Here is a 21,891-nt window from a genome sequence, read left to right as displayed (position 1 = left end):
TGTTAATGTCCCTGGGGTATATACCACTTTATACCCTTAACATTATATTTCCCTTTTTCTTCTCCAGTTGTAGGGTCCACTAAAAATAAGATTTTTGGGTGGATCAGCGACTGTACTTGGAAAGGCCCCACATACTTTTGAAAAAATTTATGCGTTTCTTTCTTCAGGGCAGAGCTCTGGAGATGTTGTTTTACTAAGACAAGGTCATTGACCTTATACTGAGGTTCTATGGCCTGTTCATTATGCCTGCCAACTTGCTGTTGTGCTCTCTTAACTAAGTTCTCAGCAACTATCATTCGATTCAGTTGGTAATCAGTAGTAGGTTGTTACGGCCAAGTAAAACCTTTAATAAGTGGTTCACCTACAAAGGGTTTACCTAATACTTCCAAAGGTGTTAATCCAGTTGATAAATGTAGTTACTCATTTAAAATAAGCTCAAAATCTTTAATTTTTGTTGCCCATGATGTATGGTTTTCATGGCAGCAAGTGCGACATAGTTTCCCAATTTCCTTCATAATTCTTTCACACAAGTTAGAAGATGGGCTACAGTTGGATATTAATATTTGACAAATTCCTTCCCATGCTAAAAATTCTTTAAACTCGTTACTAGTGAACTGAGGTCCATTCTCAGAAAGAAATCGTTTTGGTTTACCTACTTCGAGAAAGTATTGTTGTAGACAATGTATCACTGTCGGTGTGTTTGCTTTTTAAATTGGGTAGAGTTTAACATTCTTTCACCAACACTCTATGAGGACAAAAATGTAGGCCACTCCTCCTCTTCCGTTTGGAACTGGTCCAAAGAAATCTGCAGCCATTAGATCACATAACGCTTTAGGAATAATTGGATACATTTTATATTTAATGAGGGTGTTATCCTTTTTTACTTTCTGGCAAATCTCTCAAGTCTTAATGACTGATGCTAATTTATGTCCTAGCATTTTAAAGTAATAGAAGTTATTCATTTGTTCAATACATTTCTTTATACCGAAATGTCCATATCCCTTATGAATGTTCCACACCAAATCGTCTTCTACTAAATTTGGTATACGTAAACGCCAATGTTGTGTTGTCCTACTGTCTCTCCAGAACAGATTATATCGTACAATCTTCCATCTTCCCTCTTGATTAGACACTAGCGATTTCCTAACACACATCAAAAGATGTCCGTAAAATAAGGGTCATGTTGGATGTTCTCTGTTATTTTCTGAGCCATCTCTTGCACCTTGTTGTGTGGGTAGTCTAATGTCAGAAATCTCAAAGATTACGCTAGGTCCTTCTGAATGCTTTAGTTCTTTCATGCCTACTGGTAACCGAGACAAAGCATCGGATACAATGTTCTCTGAACCCTTTACATACTGGATCTTAATGTCATACTCTTGAAGAAACAACATCCACCGCATCAATCTACTATGTAGTAATCGGCTATTCATTAGGAATGACAGAGCTTGGTGATCTGTAAAGGCATACATTTTGGACCCCCATATCAGTGTTTGGAATTTTTGTATGCCCCATACTATGGCTAATAATTCCTTTTCTACTGTCATATAATTTAATTCATGTTTGTTGAGACTCTGGCTAGTGAAAGATATTGACCTATGGTCTGTACTGTCTAACTCCCATTCATCTTGGAAAAGCTCTACAGCTATACCATAGTCTAATGCATCGGTCGAAATCTACCCTTCCCCGGATGGTCCGGTATCGGTCATTCTGATAGCGCCCTCTTTATATGTTCAAAAGCATCATGTGCCTCTTGGTCCCAACTCCAAGGTATTCCCTTTCATAATAAATGCAAAAGTCGAGGGTCGTTCAACTCTTTATTTTGTAAATATCGTCTGTAATACCCTGCCATTCCAAGAAATCCCTTCAATTGTCATGTCTCTAGGTGGTGGACACTCCTTAATAGCCTTTATACATTCTGGGTCAGGCTTAATTCCTTGTGCACCTACGATATGTCCCAAGAATATTAGTTCTTGCCTTGCAAAGTGTGACTTAGACAATTTTATTGTAATATCCTTTTCTTTAAATCTTTTTAGGGTTTCCTCAAGGTTAGGCAATGCTCTTTCCAGGCGGGTGATATATATCATCTACATATATAATTAAATCCTTTAATAACTCTCTCCCTATCGCTTCATCCAGCACGCATATAAAAACGGATACCGAGATATTTAGTCCAAATGATGCCACATTAAAATATGATTATCCATCAAAAAGGAATGCTGTATGTTGCCTTGAATCTGCATGTTACCAAATCTGCCAGTACCCAGCAGTCAGGTTCATTGAGCTAAAGTACTGTGTTTCCTCAAATTTGGATAATAACTCGTCAATGTTAACAGGTCTATCTCTTTCGGTTTCTACATGTTTATTCAGAGTGCGCACATCCAGTATGAGCCGCACACCGCCTGTAGCCTTTTTCACCACTACCAAGGGATTATTTATAACGCTAGTATTGCGTTCTTTATTTTGTTATGTACCATTTCATTTATCTCCTCCGTAACCGCTTCTTTTAAACTCACCGGTATCAGGTATGGTTTACAGAAGAATGGTGTATCATCTTTGATCTTAAATTTACATATGTAGTCACTAATACTACCTGGACTATCTGAAAATACCATTTCATATTCTAATAGAGTTTCGGCTAAATCTGATTTCTGGTCGTTGGTTAATATTGTGGATTTATTTACTTTATTTTGTATGTCAGCTCGTTGTGATGCATGACTTACGTTTTCCATCTCTGGTGACAGTTGCGCTGTCGCAGTTAATCATAAACTCTTGTGTTCAGTCGTTTGTTTTTTCAACATAACTGTCTGCTAGAAACTTAACACAATATTTATCTTCCCCGAGTCCAAAATAAAGGCAGCTCTCTTCAAAATTCAATATAACTTTATACTTTGACAGCCAATCTAAGCCAAATAACACCTCTCTATTAATATTTTCTACTACCAGCAGTGTTTGCCGGAATGTGATCTCACTGATGTTACAATTTACTTGGGTTTCGTATTTGACAACCTTGGTTTTAGTTCCAGTTATACCGATTATATATACTCCTGTTACTGGTAATACAAGTAAGTTGTTGCTAGTTCTTAACGTATTAAAGAATCCACTAGAAATAAGTGACACTTCACTACCAGAATCAATAAATATGTCCACTTCGGAATCTTCCACTTTTCCAACTATAGTCGGTTGTGGAGTAACTGTAGCTACGGCAGGTTCTTCTAATAGCAGCCATTCTTTTGTCGGTATTTTATGCATAAAGGAAACATACTTATTATGAGATAGGCCTCTTAATATATTTCTACGTCTTATGTTTTTCTTACTATTTATAATCACTGGCTGGTTACCAAACCTACATATGACATTTCCATTTTGAGCCCTATTATTGCTAGGTAAAAATTCTTATGTAGTTACTGGGCCTATATTCGAAGGAGGATGACTTTTTTGATAATTTTCATTATCCTTATTCCTATTATATTGGTGTATTCTAGCCAATTTTGTCTCATGTCTTTTGAAATTACCAGAGCTATTATTATTACTCCTCCTGTAGTTTTGATTCTCATTTTGATGCATACTCTCATTTCAGTCATCCACAAAGGATAGTAACTCTTCTACTGTCTTCCACCCACTACGTAATATGTCTTTCGTAGCGTAAGTGGGTAATCACCTTATCAAAATCTGTACCAAACCCTCTTCCTCCATTGGTTTATCTAAATATTTGGCTCTTGTTAAATGCCAGTCGAAATATTTTCTCATTGTACCCCACATACTATTGTAATACTTTCGGTCCCATAAATCAGATATTAACTTCTCCTGCGCACTTGATGACCAGTATTTCTCCTTAAACTTTCTCCGAAAGTCCGCCCAAGACGAGTAATTTTCTATATTCACTGTGCCCCATTTGGAAGCCTCTCCTAGAAGGTAACCCACAGCAAATTCTATCTTTTTTGCATCTTCCCAATTTTTTGGTAAGGCTTGATTAAATCTTTTTAAGAAATGGGTTGGATGCACGCCTTCACCTGGTCTAAATTTGGGCAATTGTCTGGCGAGTCCAGAATTTGCTCCCCATTGTAAATCTGTTACTACTTCACTAGTCAACACTACATTCTGTGAAGCTACCCCCTTCTCTATCTTATTCTGGATAAGTTTAAATTCCTTCCACAAATTGTCTATGCCTCTTTTAGTATCAGCAAGTTCTGACACTAAATGTGGTGGAACGCTGTCTGTGTTTACCGTCTCAGCAACCTTCCGGTTGATTAATTCCTCTACCTGTTCCTCCAGATCGCTTATATTTATGGTGTCTGATGTTGCTAGCTTTTCATTAAAATTTCTCTCTACTGCATCTACACAAGTGTTGACCCCTGCAATTAGCGATTGGACAATAGGGATCAGTTTGTCGTGTCTTTCAATGGTATCTTTTAAGGTATGTAATCTCTGTTTCACTGCGTTGAATGTAACATTACACACATTTTGAAATGACCCTAACTTCTCATTAAATTCAGACTCTATATTGGTACACTTGTCCCCAATATCAAATTCTAATTTCTGGGTCAACTTCTGAAATTGGTCATCCTGCTTTTGGTTAAAGTCCGTTTTGTACAGTTAAAGAATTACTTAATTCATTCTTATATGTAGTCGTAAATTTTCCACTTTATCATTTAACATCTCCAATTTAGAATTTAAAGCATCACCATGTGCTTCTAATTTTTCAAAAGTTTTACTCTGTGCTTCTAGTTTTTGAATTAAAGAAACCTTTTGCTCACTTAGTTGTGCTCCTAGTTTTTCACTTAAAGAAAGATGTTGGTCACTTAGTGCTTGTCTCTGTGCATCTAATTTAGTATTTAACTGAGTATTCACTGAGTTAAACTTCAGACTTAGTCCCTTAATTAAATTTGCTACTTCAGTCCAGTCTGACGTGACTTCAGTCCATGTCATCACCATGGCTGGTTTTACAGTTTCTGTAGGTTGTTGTTCCTTTTCCATAGCCCTAATTTTCTTTGATCAAAAAATGGTTCAAATGGCTCTGAGCACTATGGGACTTAACTTCTGAGGTCATCAGTCCCCTGGAACTTAGAACTACTTAAACCTAACTAACCTAAGGACATCACACACATCCATGCCCGGGGCAGGATTCGAACCTGCGACCGTAGCGGTCTCGCGGTTCCAGACTGTAGCGCCTAGAACCGCTCGGCCACTCTGGCCTGCTTCTTTGATCTTGTGATCATTAAAAAAAAATCACTTCTGTGAATAATGACCACCCTAATTTACATTCAAATAGTTATCATCTTGAGATCACCCTGTATAGGTTTGTAGGCTGCGTTGGTGAGATGTGGAAACGGCACCAGTGAACTGCACGGGAGCCGGCAGCATCAAATGTTGGTCGCTGCGTTGTCAGCAGGCACTCAAACAGCAACCAGCAACAATGGTGGATTATTGCATTGGCGTCGGCTGGTTACTGCGTTGGTGTCGGCTGGTCACTGCGTGTCATCTCAGTCATCTTTAAAAAATTCCTTCTTTTCATGTCCTGCTCACTTTGGTCGCCACTTTCTGGCAGTTTTAACGTGACGATTTACTTTAGCAGTTAATCGATCAGTCACACAACAGCTATTGTACACTTCAAGTGGACAAAGCAACTATACACACTGAGATTCTCTCGATCCTTTGACACATGAATATTGATGTTTAGTAAATTCCCGTACATCTTCTTAACGTCAGAAACTATTACGTACATTTTCAATAAATACAGTTTCAAAATTATCTCAAGTTTAACAAGACAACTGTCCAGACCTTATGAAAATAAGAGAATGAAGAATAAGTAATTGTCTCTTCTCTTCTTTCAACAACATTCAAATGTTCACACAATAATGTATGACGTTGCACTGTCTCAGTTACTCCTTGTGCTAGACATGTAACTTCTGAGGCAGGTTCGGCATCTACCTGCCCACGCTGAATATCTGTCCGATGCACGTACGTCCTGCACACACATAATTGTGGTGCAGTAGACACAGTTGTACTTTACCACACTCATCTCTAAAATAGCGCTTGCTTGAGATGGTGGAAATACGAGGGTCTCTAGAATTTACCCTGACATTCTCGAGGCACTCAACTCCTTCTATTCTGTTGAGGAGTTACTTGAAAAATCAACCTGATTCTTATGTTATATTGTTGATTGCATTTACTTAAACTTATGGCTTGACTTTTTGGGTTCATAAATATTTTATTTTTATCTATTATTACTTTTATGTTGTAATTTTATCTCACGTTCAATGACTGTGGAAATTTGCTCCTCAATTTGGTCCTATGGAACTAGACGTGTAAATAAAAAAATTTTGAGCTTGGTGTGAATCTGCATTGAGGGTCTTATTAGGTGTGTTTTTATGATATATATGTGCTCTCTGTTCTTTTGGTATGTCCAAAAGATTGGACACCATTTTGATCCGGCAGCCACTAGGAATCAAGACAAAAAAGAATTAAAAACATTAGCTAGAAGTAGCCATTGATGTATATCAACAAGGCAAGTTGAAAGTTTAGGGGATTCGAACCCAGGTTTCCTAAGAGACAGATATGCTGATCATTACACCATCCGGATGCAGTGATCACTGTAACAGCATGGACTACCCTACTTCTCTCGTCAGACCCAAATTCTCATCTTATACCACACACTACCAGAGTAGTGCCCTGGCTCAGATGCATATGAAAGAATCAGACACCACATATGTAATTATGATTATGGGCAATGACGACTAATGATCCCTTCAGTGCAGGTGCACACCAAGCTCAGACTCATGGTAACTGACAAGATGGCATGAGTAATGAGATTAATGAGCAGAGGCAATACATCATAAGTGTGAGGTATAGGTTGAGAATTTGAGTTTGACAGAAGATGTGCTAGGGTAGCCAGTGTGGGTGTGGTGACCACTATTTCTGGATGGCTTAGTGGTCAGTGCCTCTGCCTAGTAAGCATGAGAATCCTCATCTGGTGTAAATTTTCAATCTGCCCCACTGATATAAATCAATGTCTACTGGCTGCTAATGTCTTTAATTTCTTTGTGTCTTGATTCGTAGTGGTTGCAGTATCAAAATGGTGTCCATTCTTTCACACATGTCCTAAAGAACAGACACCACATTATATGCTTACACATTAGCTTTTGGCCAAAGCCATGTTCAGAATAGGAAACTCACATTCATTCATTCATTCATTCACACACACACACACACACACACACACACACACACACACACATGACTGCCATCTCCAGCTGCTTAGGCTGGAAAATCAACTGTCACTTAGACTGGAACCAGCAAGCTGGAGAGAGCAGGGAAGGGGAAGGGATGGCAGCGTGCAGGTGGGGGCCGAGAAGAGTGCTGTCTGGTTGAGTGTGCAGAAACCAGAGTGCAAACTGGTGCAGTGTTGGGAGGCTGTTGAGTAGGGAGGTGCAACGGGGGATGAAAAAGATGAGGAGCTGGGAAGGGGAAAGACAGGCAAGTGCATTGGCAGAGAGTGGCACACAAATAGAGTTCGGCGACGAGAATAGGGAGGAGGTGACAGGACAGAGAGAATGGAACTGTTGGGTGGTGGGTGTGGGGACAGTAGGTTACCATAGGTTGAGGCCATGATAGTTACAGCAGCAGAGAATGTGTTGTAAGGATAACTCCGATCTGGGCAGTTCAGAAATGCTGGTGGCAGATGGGAGGATCCAGATGGCTCAGATAGTGAAGCAGCCATTGAAATCAAGCATGTTATGTTCAGTTGCATGTTGTGCTACAAGGTGGTCTACTTTGCTCTTGACCACAGTTTGGTGATGGCCATTCATCCTGGTGGAAGCTGTTTGGTTGTCATATCAATACAAAAAGCATTGCAATGATTGCAGCAGAGCTGGTATATACTGCTTTCACAGGTGGCCCAGCCTCTGATGGGGTAGAATAAGCCTTTGACAGGACTGTGATAGGAAGCGTTTGTTGGGTTAATTGGGTAGGTCTTGCACCTGGGTCTTCCAGAGTGGTATGATCTCTGTTGCAAGGGGTTAGGGTTGGGAATAACAGGGATGGATTAGGATGTTGTGTAGGTCGGGTGGGTAACAGAACACTACTTTAGGAGTGGTGGGAAGGACCTTGGGTAGGATTGCATGTTGATAGTTAATCAGAGTCCTGATGAAGGCTGTGGTTTGGCTTTTCCTGTCCAGTGTGGTAATGGGTGATGAAAGGCACACTCCTTTGAAGCTGGTTCTTGATGGCATCGGGAGGACTGGTGGTGTGTCAGGAAATGGGACAGGTGATCTGTTAGTGGTCTAGGTCTGGGGGGTAGTGCCTGTCTGTGAAGGCCTCGGTGAGACCCTGAGCGTACTGGGCAAGAGAGTTCTTGTTGCTGCAGATGTGCCATCCCAGGGTAGCCAAGCTGTATGGGAGGGATTTTTGGTGTGGAAGGACTGACAGCTGTCAAAATGTAGATACTGTTGGTAGCTGTTGGCTTTAATGTGGACAGACACTTGGATGGAGCCATCAGAATCGAGGAGATCAATAGCCAGCAGCAGTAGCTGAGAGGTTCTAGGCGCTTCAGTCTGGAATCGCGCGACCACTACGGTCGCAGGTTCGAATCCTGCCTCGGGCATGGATGTGTGTGATGTCCTTAGGTTAGTTAGGTTTAAGTAGTTCTAAGTTCTAGGGGACTGATGACCTCTGATGTTAAGTCCCATAGTGCTCAGAGCCATTTTAACTATTTTTGAGGAGATCAACGCCCAGGAAAATGGCACTCTGGGTTGAGGAAGAGCAGGTGCAGCAGATGGCAGCAAAGGTCTTGAGGTTGCGAAGGGATGAGAATATGTTGTCCTCGTCCTGCATCCAGATCATGTAGATATCATCAGTGAAACTGAAGCAGACTAGAGATTTTGTATTTTGGGAGGCTAGAGAGGTCTCCTCTAGATGACCCATAAACAGATTGGCTCAGGAGGGTACCATGTGTGTGCCCATAGCTGTGCTGCCGATTTGTTTGTATACCTTTCCTTCAAAGGATAATAGTGAGTTATGACAAAGTTAGTAAGGTGTGTGAGGAAAGAGGTAGTGGGTTCAGAATATGATGGATTTTGGGAACAATAGTGTTCAATAGTGGTAAGACTGTGGGTATGAACAAAGTTGGTATACAGGGAAGTGGCATCACCAATGACATGCAGGGATCCAGGAAGTAAAGGGGTGGGTATAGTGGAGAGTTGGTGAAGGATGTGGTTGGTATTTTTGATGTGGGAGGCAATGCCAAGGGCAGTTGCTTGCACATGTTGATTAATGAGGGTCAAATTTCTTTCAGTTGGGGCACAATAACCAGCCACAATGGTGTTTAAAGGATCGTTGGGTTTGTGGATTTTTTGAAGCATGTAGAAGGTGGGTTTGCAGGGTTTCATAGAGGTGAGGAGGAAAATGGATTCAGGGGAGAGGTTCTTGGAAGGGCCTAAAGCTTTAAGCAGGGACTGGACATTATGTTGGGGTTCTGGATAGGAATCACTCTGTCAGAGTTTAGCTGCACGAATCAGGTGATTGATTGGCAGAGGTCTTCTGCCAGGTAGTCACTGCAGTTCATAATACAGTGGTGGAACCTTTGTCTTCAGGCAGGATAATTAGGTCAGGATTTGTTTTTAGGTTGTGAATGACTGTCCTTTCTTGTGCTGAGATGTTGGTTACCTGGGGAAGGATGTGAGGCCAAATTGGAGATAAGGAATTCCTGGAAGGTGTCCAGAAGGTGCTTAGGTGGGGAGGATTACAGTACGATGGTGGTATTAAGTGGGAGAGACAGGGTGCATTGTTGGGATTAGATTGTTTTTGGTTGGAGGAATTGGTGGTAAAGGAGTGTTTCTACTGGAGGGATTGGGAGAAGGAGAGTAGGCCTTTGACAAGTCCAACATGGTTAAATTTGGGTGGGGGGCTAAAGGTCAGGTCTTTGGATAGGACTGAAACTTCTATGGGGCTGAGAATCTTGAGGGATGTCACAAGTTGATAGGTCAGCTAGGCAGGTTGTGGGTACTATGAGGGGCTGATGAGGAGAAACATTGTGGATAGGATAGGGATTGTATAGTGGTGCCCCAAGGCAGTGTAGGATGTCAGCAGATTGGATAACTTATGGAGGCGGTGTCTGGAGTGCTCCTCTAGGTGCTGGAGAGCAGGGGATTCAATTTCAGAGACATGATGTCTGTTGCAGGGATAGCACAGTAGCAGTGTCTTGTGGAGGGAGCAGAGGTGGTTCTGGAATACCATTCCTTGGAGATGTATTATTGCAGCACCAGATTTGTGAGGGCCTTGGACTGGTTGAAACTAAGAAGATGAAGGTCTTGAAAGGAGGAATGGGGTCCAAAAAAAGGAATTTTTACAGTTTGGTTATTTGAACAATTTCATGGTTTGGACCGCAAAAATGGTTCAAATGGCTCTGAGCACTATGGGACTCAACTGCTGAGGTCATTAGTCCCCTAGAACTTAGAACTAGTTAAACCTAACTAACCTAAGTACATCACAAACATCCATGCCCAAGGCAGGATTCGAACCTGCGACCGTAGAGGTCTCGCGGTTCCAGACTGCAGCACCAGAACCGCGCGGCCACTTCGGCCGGCTGGTTTGGACAGCACTTAAGAAAGAGGATGTGGGACTGGGTTTTAGGCAGGGAAAGAGATATTTTTCTGAACAGTTACAGAAAGAAAACGCCATACCCCTTCCATGTTTCAGGTTCATTGATGATATCTTCATGGTCTGGACTCAGGGCCAAGACAGCCTATCCTCATACCTTCACAACCTCAATACCTTCTCTCCCATCTGCTGCACCTGTTTCTCATCAACCCATGATTTGAATAAACAACCCAGTGTGGCACATTCCTGGACATTTACCTCCTCCACTCCGATGGCTCCATTCACACCTCTAAACATATTAAACCCACCAACTGACAACAGTATCTGATTTCGACAGCTGTCATTCTTTCCACACCAAAAAACCCCTCGCATACAGCTGGCCATCTGGGGATGGCACATATGCAACAACAAGAACTGTCTTGCCCAGTATGCTGAGGATCTAATCGAGGCCTTCACAGACAGGCACTATCCCCCAGACCTAGTCCGCACTATCCCCCAGACCTAGTCCGCAAATGGATCTCCTGTGTCATTTCCCCACATAACCCAATCCTCCCACCACCCCGAAAAACCTGCTACAAAGGAGTGCCCCCTTTGTCACCCAGTACCATCCTGGAGTGGGACAACTGAACCACATTCTTCATCATGGCTTTGATTACCTATCATCATGCCATGAAATGAGGGATGTCTTACTCAAGATTCAATTAAGTTCAATTTCATGCTCGAAACATGTAATTTTACATGCATGTGCGTTTTCAACTAAGTATAAAGTTTGTACAATTACATTTTTTTAGTTTACATTATTTATTATTACATTATAATTCATGATGAATTTAAGTTATAAGAACATTTTTGGATAAGCCACTGTTTGACTCGCTTTTTAAAAGTATCCCATGTCAATGTCTTAACTTCATTTGGTAACAAGTTATTAAAAAATTGCTCCTTTGACATAGGGGCTTTTCGCTGTTAAAGTTAATCTCCTTCTAACCATATGAAAGGCTTTTCTATACCTTGTTTCATAGTTTCGAATGTCCATGTTTCTTTTTGTGACCCTAGTCTCTTCATTCATTAGTGTTATAGTTTCTAGTATATACATGACATAAACTGTGAGAATATTGTGTCTAATGTGCAGGGGTTTTCAAGAAGTTCCTGCTTTTACTTTTTCTATGATCATCAAGGCTCTCTTCTGCAGTATTAAAACCTTTTTCATATTAACTTGGCATATTCCACCCCACAGTACTATACCATAAGACAAGAAAGGGCACACCAATCCATAATACACAGTCTTTAGGGTTTCAGAATTACGTAAGATATGGTGATAATCTTCTTAATACATATAGACTGGGTGTTATTTTTTTACAGACATAATCAGCTTGCTGCTTCCATTAAAGTCGATCATCTGTGCATAAACTGAAGATTTACGATCTATACACGTTTTTGTTACAATTTCATGAGTCACAATATTTTAACTGATCGGACCACTTGGTTTAAAATGAATCATATTAGTTTTTTCTATGTTTACTTTTAGGTTGTCTCTTTCAAAGTGAGCTCTTGCATTTTCAATAATGTCATGTATCTCTTCATCTAGGCTGGGCTCACTGTCTGCATAGCAGACACCAGATGTATCATCTGCATACATAGTGATCAACTGCTTATTCTCAAGAGAACTTGGAAATCATTTACATAGCATACCAATATGACTGGACCTGAAATGGAGCCCTGAGGAACACCAAAATGTGTATTTCTTATACTTGATCTTCTCCTCTCCAGTGTTTCTCCATTAGAGTACATAATCCTCATTCACTGCTGTCTACCCACTAAATATGTTTCTAGCACTTGCATTAGTTTTCCAGTGACACCACTCTTCGCAGTTTTTGATAAGAGCACATCATGATGTACTCTGTCAAAAGCCCTTGAGAGTTCCAGGAACACTCCTGCTGCTTGGGATTTTTCATTTATTTTTTCAAGTACATGATGGACAAATTGTACTGCCGCTGACATGGTACTTCGACCTCTTCTGAAACCATGCTGGAAATCACTTAATATGTCAACACTATTGTAATGTTCCAGAATTTTTTTTTACATTATTTTCTCTATAAGGTTGCTGAAAGTTCAGATTAGGGCAATAGATCTATAGATACTGTACATTCTTTATTTCCCCCTTTTTGTGTATTGGTTTAACTACAGACAGTTTCAACTTGTCAGGGAACACACCCTCTTCGAGAATACAGTTTATTAGATGAAATAGTGGTTTCGTTTTGCATTTCTTCAATAGATATGGAGATATTTCATTTAACCCTGCTAATTTTTTGTTTCTGAGGCTATCAATAAGCTGCAAAATGTCATATGTGCTTACTGCGGGTAGTGTACTGCAGTGTTTCATAGAGACATCATTTTCGACAGCGTGTATGAAGTAATTATTAAAACAATATTGCTGACTAGAAGGGGATCAGAGATATCTTCATTATTCACAGTTAATTGTACATTATTAACTTTAGTTGCTGTTTAATTGTTTCTGATTTTATTTACGATCTACCAGCAAGTCTTTGAAACTTTATCTGAACCTCTTTCTGATTTTAATCACCTGACTTCTTTGCAGTACTTAATATTTCCACTACTTATAGAGTTCTTTCCACCACTCCGAAAGTGATATTCTATTGCCCACCCAACCTCCACAGTACCCTAGTCCATCCCTATGCCACTGTCAACTTTCTTTCTGAGGAACGTTGATGGTACCTTGGTGTGACGTGGCGTGAGAGACTGCATGTTTGAATGGGACATGACGTGTCGGTCATTGTGAATTGGCATTTAGGCTGACAGATATGTCTCAGTGATCATAAATGATGCCAAACTGTTCAGCCTTTCTTCACTCATTGTTGTATAAAGGATGATTTTATTAGTTTAAGTGAAGAGGAGCTGCACTGTACAAAACAAGTGGATACTAGTAACACAGCGATAATTTTTAAAACAGTTTTTAGATTTCTGAAAAATTCATTTGTCTCTTGATACACATATGCTGTTGTTTGGGGGAAGTTTTCCCTGTCTCTCCTAAGCTGCTTCTGCAGAGATATTTCTCCCAAAAATGAAGGAAGTTGAGGCATGTCGCTGCTGCAAACATGTGCAGCTGCCACTACTGAATTCAGATTTTCTGTTTTTGTGATAGTACTTAGTATAAGGATGAACAGGTCGAGAATTGAAGAGTGCTATGCTCTCAAAAATTGATTCCTGAACTGTCTTAATATGAAATCGATGGAAGGAAAGAATGCATTGAATCTGAAACAAAACAGATCATGACTTTTCTCAGGCTCAAAATAATATAACAGAAAAGAAAGAAAAGCTGCAGCCAGAAAAAAGTGTATGCATGTAGTAAAGGTTTATTTACTTATACTAGTCCTTGGCAACTGGTGTCTTAATATGAAATCGATGAAAGGACAGAAAGCATTGAATCTGAAACAAAACAGAACATGACTTTTCTCAGGCTCAAAATAACATAACATAAAAGAAAGAAAAGCTGCAGCCAATATATATAATTTACAAATTGTGATAGATTCAAACTTTCTTTTAATACGGTTTGACGTAGTTGACAATGAGAAGTTAAATACATCACAGCTCACTCACTTAAGTATCAAAGTTTTCAGAATCTTGGTGGCTTGAAATAACAATGTCATCAGGTTGAATTTCAGAAATGACTATTTCATTTTGCGGATTTCCAGCAATTACGATTTCAACAGGATTTTCAGGTTCATAAGGTGACATCAACGAATGTGCAGTGGATGTGGTTGATTGTTCCAATTCTTCCAAAAGAACCTGCTGAATTTTTATCCTGGCTCTCAACTGAGCTGCTGGTGATAGTTTTCGCATTGCTGGCAGCAAACTCACTACAAAATGATAACTGTCATCTTGCGTTTTTGATTTCGACATTTGTTGCTCAATTAGCTTCAACTTTTGCTTCTCTATATTTAGCAACTCAGAGTTTGTCGATTTCTTGGATCTTTTGTTTTGGTTTGTGTGTAGGGTGGGTGAGGGAGGAGGCATCGAAACGCTACCCTCTGAACTTACAGACAGTCTTGAAGAGCTGGCTTGGTTGGTTTCATCACGTGAAACACTCTCTCTCTCTCTGTAGGAGCTGGTGAAAATGGTACGTCGTCGGGTGCGTCGTGGTGTTACGATGCTGTTCTTTTACTGTGATGAACATTAGTCTTCGTCTTCCATGGCGTCATTATGTCAGTCAGGAAGGTCATTAACTCGTACCATGGCCAATTGGATTGGAAAGGCGGCATGCCACCTTCGTCTCCTGAACGTTCAGCACGAGTTTTTTTGAGTTCAGAACGGAAAGTGTCACGTAGGTTCTTCCATTTATTCTTCAGTACCTCGCCTGAAAATACAGACGTGAAAATATGCATAAATAATTAAGTACACTGTATACTTAATACATTTTTGTCCTTAGTACATTAACTGCAAATCCTACGGAGATCCTACACATCCTTCAATTACGCTCATTTCATTCATTTTCAGATATTTGTCGGTTGGGATGTCTTTCCATGCACTATCACAGTCGTTTCGGATGGGTCTAACTACAGTCGCACAATGTGTGCATGAAACGTGCACCACAATACGTGAAATTCTGAGCCCTGTACACCTGCCTTCTCCTACTATACCACTGCTTCAAACCGCTGCAAAACACATGTATGCCAACTGAAATTTTCCGAATTGTGTGGGGGCCATTGATGGTAAGCATGTTCGGGTTAAATGTCCACCTCATTCTGGGACAATGTATTACAATTACAAAAAATATTTTTCGCTTGCTTTACTAGCTGTAGCCAATGCTAATTGCAGATTAATAGCAGTTGACATTGGAGGCTATGGCAAGCAATCAGATGGTGGCACATTTAGAGCAAGTAACTTGTACAATAATATTTTGAACGAAACTGAAAACTGGTCTCCAACAAAAGAACTACCAGGTACTTCAGTAAAAGCCTCATTAGTGTTGGTTGGAGATAAAGCCTTTCCACTACTGGAAAACTTAATGCGCCCTTTCCCTGGACTGTCACAGACTGAGGAAGAGAGGTTATTTAACAGGAGGCTGTCGAGGGCTAGAACGGTGGAGGAACGCTCTTTCGGAATTATGGCCAGCAAGTGGCGTCTTCTCCGAAAGGAAATTGAAACTTCTGTAGAACATGCAGACATTATTATTCAGTGCATCTGCGTCTTGCACAATACAATAATCGATAAAGATGGGCCTGACATTTCCCTTCAATTGTCTATTGACCAGGACATAACAGAACACAGTGCTTTAGCAGCATGCTTCCAAAATGACAGAGCAAACAGTAGTGCTTCAAGAAGAGCGAGGAGTGTCAGAGAGGCCTTCAAAAACTGTTTCAACAGTCATTAATGCAAAAATATTTCATGTCAAAATTATCAAATACTGTAACTCTTGTGAAAGTCATTTCATTATCAAAATACTGTAATAGTATCTATACACAATTAAAATTAGAAAATAAACGAAGTTGTTTGTTTACTTATTTCTTGGAATCTTGTAGCTATTTATTTTACTTTTTTGTACTTACTGTCTGTTCCACAATCTTCAGCTATTTCGTTCCATGCTTGACGAACAAAATCCCTATTGTGGTAATATTTATTTTTCTGGTCCCACAACGCACAACGCACATTGTTAATTAGTCTTTCGACGTCCATCGCAAGCAAGCAACTACTCCAGACGCAAGCGCAAACGAGCAATCGCTCCAAACACTCGCGCGAAACGCAAACTCGGTTGCGACTGCAGCGGAGTCATCGCACCGCATCACATCGCTCGGCCCAGCCTGCAATCTAAACGGTCATCGCTCTGTTGCCACTGTTAAACCAAGCCTGCCCATTGTCACGTGATTTCAGCACTTTATCGCTCCGCTCGGCTCGGCATCGCATCACATCGCGGGCAGTGTAAATTTAGCCTTACACTGCAGCATAATTTCACTGTGCAGCTGGCAAGAGTAGTAAACAGGTGACATGTCGTTTCTGCAGCAGAAAGTCTTTGCAAAATTCATTCCACGTTGTCAGTTGGACATCAATTATACCTCACAGACAGGCTCGTGAACAATACATGCAGATGTCAGTAATTGAGAGACGACATATAGTTAGCCTCAAGGAAGCCGACTGGACCAATCCATGAATCGCTCAACATTTGAGTAGGAGCGATGCCACTACTCGACGATGTTGGCAGGAATGGGTGAACCATGGCCAAACACAGAATAAAGAAGGAAGTGATCGACACATTCTGCCTGGAACCCCACTGGTTAGACTAGAATTGCCTTCAGTGATGAGTCCCGCTTTGAATAGAGTCCTGTTGACCAGCAAAGATATATCTGGAGACGCTCCAGACAGTGGCGGAGTACCAACCTGACTGTCGCCCACAGTATGACCCAAAAACCAAGGATACAATGTCATTTCATAGCAGGCCCCCTTTGGTTGTCATTTGTGACACCCTAACAACAAAGCAGTAGTTCGACGATATTCTATGCCCCATTCTGTTGTCCTTCATGGGGAGCCATCCTGGGCTTACATTTCAGCAAGATAATGCTCACCTGCACATGGCGAGAGTTTCTACTGCTTCTCTTCGAGCTCGCCAAAGTCTACTTTGACGAGAAAGGTCGCCGGATTTCGCAGCACTGAGAACTTTTGGAGCATTACAAGCAGGGCCCTCCAACCAGCTCGGTATTTTTACAATCTGAAGAGCCAATTAGACAGATTTTGGCGTGATATACGTCAGGAGGAGATCCAACAAATTCATCAATCAACGCTGAGAGGGGGTTGTCAGGTTCGGTAGAAGCTGCTATGGAATACCTCACACCAGTAATTTCAAGCAACTTCCATAATATGAATTTGACCCTCACTACCCCAACAGAAATAATGTCCATCATAAAATCTTTAAAATCAAAAACATCTAGTGGGTATGATGAAATATCAACAAAGTTAATTAAAGAATGTGATTCTGAGCTAAGTAACATATTAAGCTATCTGTGTAACCATTTATCAGTGAAATATTTCCTGAATGGCTGAAATATGCTGAAGTTAAGCCACTGTTTAAGAAGGGAGATAAAGAAATAGCATCAAATTTCCGTCCAATTTCACTGTTGCCAGCAGTCTCAAAAATTTTCGAAAAAGAAATGTACGGTCGGCTTTATAACCATCTTATCTCAAATAATATACTGTCAAAGTCACAGTTTGGATTTCTAAAAGTTCTGATATTGAGAAGGCTATCTACACTTACAGTGAAAATGTACTTAATTCATTAGACAAAAAATTGCAGGCAACTGGTATATTTTGTGATCTATCAAAGGCATTTGACTGTGTAAATCACAATATCCTTTTAAGTAAATTAGAGTATTATAGTGTAACAGGAAATGCTGCAAAATGGTTCAAATCTTATATCTCTGGCAGGAAACAAAGGGTGTTATTAGGAAAGAGACATGTATCAAGCTATCAGGCATCATCCAACTGGGAACTAATTACATGTGGGGTTCCATTTTGGGGCCCTTACTTTTTCTTGTGTATATCAATGACCTTTCATCTTTAACATTACCAGATGCCAAGTTCGTTTTGTTTGCCAATGATACAAACATTGCAATAAATAGCAAATCAAGTGTAGTCTTAGAAAGATCAGCTAATAAAATGTTTGTGGACATTAATCACTGGTTCCTAGCCAATTCTTTGTCACTAAACTTTGAAAAAACACACTGCATGCAGTTCAGAACTTGTAAGGGGTGTCCCACGAAGAAGTGGACAGTGTTAAATTCTTGGGATTACAGCCTGATAATAAATTCAACTGGGAGGAGCACACCACAGAACTGCTGAAGCGTCTTAACAAATCTCTCTTTGCAATGTGAATTTTGTCAGAGATAGGGGATATAAAAATGAAAAAGCTGGCATACTATGCTTACTTTCATTCCATAATGTCATATGGGATTATTTTTTGGGGTAATTCATCAAGCCAAGCTAAATTTTTCTGGGTACAAAAACGTGCAGTAAGAGTTATATGTGGTGTGAACTCAAGAACGTCCTGTAGAAGCCTGTTTAGGGAAAGGGATACTAACTACAGCTTCCCAATATATTTATTCCTTAATGAAATTTGTCATTAAAAATATATCACTTTTTCAAACCAACAGCTCAATTCATGGAATCAATACTAGAAGTAAGAGTAATCTTCACAAGGATTTAAAGTTACTTTGTCTTGTACAAAAAGGTGTGCATTATTCAGGAACACACACTTTCAATAACTTGCCAGCAGCCATAAAAAGCTTAGCAATATAGCTTCTGCGTAGTTTCAGTGCAGTAATGTGTTCATTGTAAATACGTGTGTGTGTGTGTGTGTGTGTGTGTGTGTGTGTGTGTGTGTGTGTGTGTGTTTTAAGTACAATCTAACTTCTGCACCATTTCAGTGCAGTAATGTGTTCATTGTAATTAGTATTATAGTAGTTGTATTACATGTTTATTACCTTATAAATAAATAAAAACACTTTTTTATTTTAAATTCAGTGCATTAGTATTTGTATAATGACTTTCATATAGTGTTCATTAAAAAATGTCAGTCATTCCACTTGGGACCTGTGGAATGGTACATTAGCTTATGTGTTTTAGTTGTAAATATTTATCATGTATTGTTGTTTTTCTGACATGTTCCACATCCTGGAGGACCTCCTCACTACAGATCAATTGGAATGAAAGTAAATCTAATCTAATCTAATCTATAATTGATTGCATAGAGGCCAGAGTTAGACGCATGCGTTATTGACCCGCTCAATTTGTGACACTTTTTATTTTGCTATCGATTTCTGCCCCATTCGAATAATTCCTTCATAGTGCATCGTTTTTTCCTTCTTTTTTTCTTAGAGTGTGTTTGCAAAGTGGACGAGTAACTAAATATCTTAGAGCCATAGAACGCTTGCCCCCACTATCTGGAGCAGAAAATAATACACAAGGTAAAGAAAAAATGCAGCGTTCTGTTGTTGGCTATAGACTAGCCAAGAGTACTCCATTAGGCGTTCCAATTGTAACTTTCTGTCTTCTCCACCCTCTATGTGCTCTAGATATTCATAATTATGTGGTGGTTCTGAAGACTCCGTCAGAGTTCGTACTTTTCTTTGTCCCTGAGTGTTTTTTCTGTTACATAAGAAATATCAAAACGATTTTCAGCGAAAATAGTGTATGTACTAGTCAATCCCACTAGCATTGGTTTCGCCTCTGTAACAACAGCAATAAAAAGCTACAAGTTGTACATGAAGTGGAGAATCATACGTAGTCAAATCAACAACTGACCCACAACTTAACTAAATCTTCAGAACAACTTTGCAGAGTTATTTAAAAACGGCCAATAATCTTTTAAGGAGTTAAAATATTACTCATCAGTCAATAAGAACAGCTTTTCTTTTATTATGGGAGCATCTTCGAAATCGTGAAAAAAATCAGCATTATCTACAAAAGTTACATATTTACTAACCTACTTGACCAAACTGTGCCAAACAGCTCATTTTCGTTGCGATTTCGCAGTTGGTGTCATTGTAGAAGTTGTTCTTATTGATGAGTACTTTAACCCCTAAGAAGTTATTGATCGACTATAGGTAAATAACGCGGTATGGAATTATGAACTTCATGACAGCAGAAAGCATGCGAAGATAGCTAGTTGAAAAAGAATTAAAATCAAAAAAACATCGATTGACTGTATATTACATTATTTTTGTAAAATATTACCTCTTGCTGTCTCTTATAGGGCAGGCGGAAAGGATGGTGTACACAGACTCCCCATACCAACTGAAAGATCACTGAATTCAATACAAATAAACTCGACTAATCATGTTATATGAATTTCATTGAAATAAATACAAAATAATCAGAAGGATGTGCCTGATGGCCTTTGAGTCAACATTGGTTGTTTGCAGGTAATTTTGCTTCACTTTCAATTGTGTCACTTTCTTCTTTCTTCATTCACAGTAACAGTTAGACGTCTTTTTCAAAATTTGCCAAAAAAAAAACATAAAAACGTCTGGATAAGAATGAAAAAACCCTTGATAGCTCATTTTGTAATGTTCGATTCAACAAACCATACATCAAAGGCCTATGCGTACAGTAGCATCGTTCTCCCACTTGCAAACTGCACATTCATATCTCAAGTTCCATGTGTGACTACGTCGTGGGCAGGTGGCGGTGGTGACACCTACGCCCATATTTTTTTTAAAGATTAAGTGTAGCCTCTCCTTGCCTACACTTGCGAGGTGACCATCCTAAAAGTCTACTATCACCTCCGTTTTGGTTAGTATCTAAAAATTAATTCCGCTAAAAATGCAACAAAAGCAGCGATTTATTTCCGGCTGAGTTGTTAGCCATTTGTAACTTTCAGAGAAGCGTAAAGAGTGGCGAATTTTCAGAAAATCCACTTTTCTCTTGTTACCATGTTAAAATTTGCTTCGTTTGCAAAGCACAGCGGATTTTACGTAATGTCCCCTCACTAACATATGTTGCAGACATAATAGCGAGAGAATTCCGAAACAGTGAACCATTAAGTTTATTAAGTGAGAAATTCAAGTCAAGTAAGGTCAACTGCTTACGAAAAAGGACATCCTCAGTAACAAAAACAAATGTGTAATGTCTTCACTTATGTTGTTCTGGAAGCCACAGCATTTCTCGTTTCACCAGCTGTCAATGGTCCTTACAAATTACATTCCTTAGTTGCAAAAGTCTTAGTGGAATAACACGAGAGATATTGAAGTTAAGAATAGTAACCATATGGCAAAATATTCTCCTCTTTGCATGCTAGTACTTGCCAAACTCTTTTCGATACCCCAAACTGTTTGTGAGGGATGAGGAATTTTATGTATGTTTCATTCTGGCTTTGTTGGTGGCGTGCGTGATCGCAAATAAGTGTATACATAAGATTAGTTTTCTCGAAATTTGTGACCGATAGAGACCTCCAGCCAAGTCTAAAGAAAAATTCAATATGTCAGCTAAATTTCATACGCAGAAACATATTACTTAATATGCACCAAACGCAAAATCATAGCGACCCCTGTTTTTCATTGCAAACTTTTTTTTCGAATTACGCGCAGTGTTTTACTTACATGTAATTATCACAATGACTATGACTACGCTATGGCTCTTAACGAAATGATGGACGTATCATCATGAAGCTGGCATATAACGCAATAAGTAACGCACAAAATGGTTTCTGTAAAATCGTTTTAGAAGGACTGGACTGCGATTCAGTCAGCGCAGCGTGTCGCCAACCGACCAAAAGCGGGCAAACGAAGTTGGCCT

Source organism: Schistocerca cancellata, chromosome 2 (genome assembly GCF_023864275.1).
Source record: "Schistocerca cancellata isolate TAMUIC-IGC-003103 chromosome 2, iqSchCanc2.1, whole genome shotgun sequence".
In the NCBI taxonomy this organism is placed as follows: Eukaryota; Metazoa; Arthropoda; class Insecta; order Orthoptera; family Acrididae; genus Schistocerca; species Schistocerca cancellata.
The sequence above is the reverse complement of the archived record's forward strand: the minus strand, read 5'-3'. Positions refer to the sequence as shown.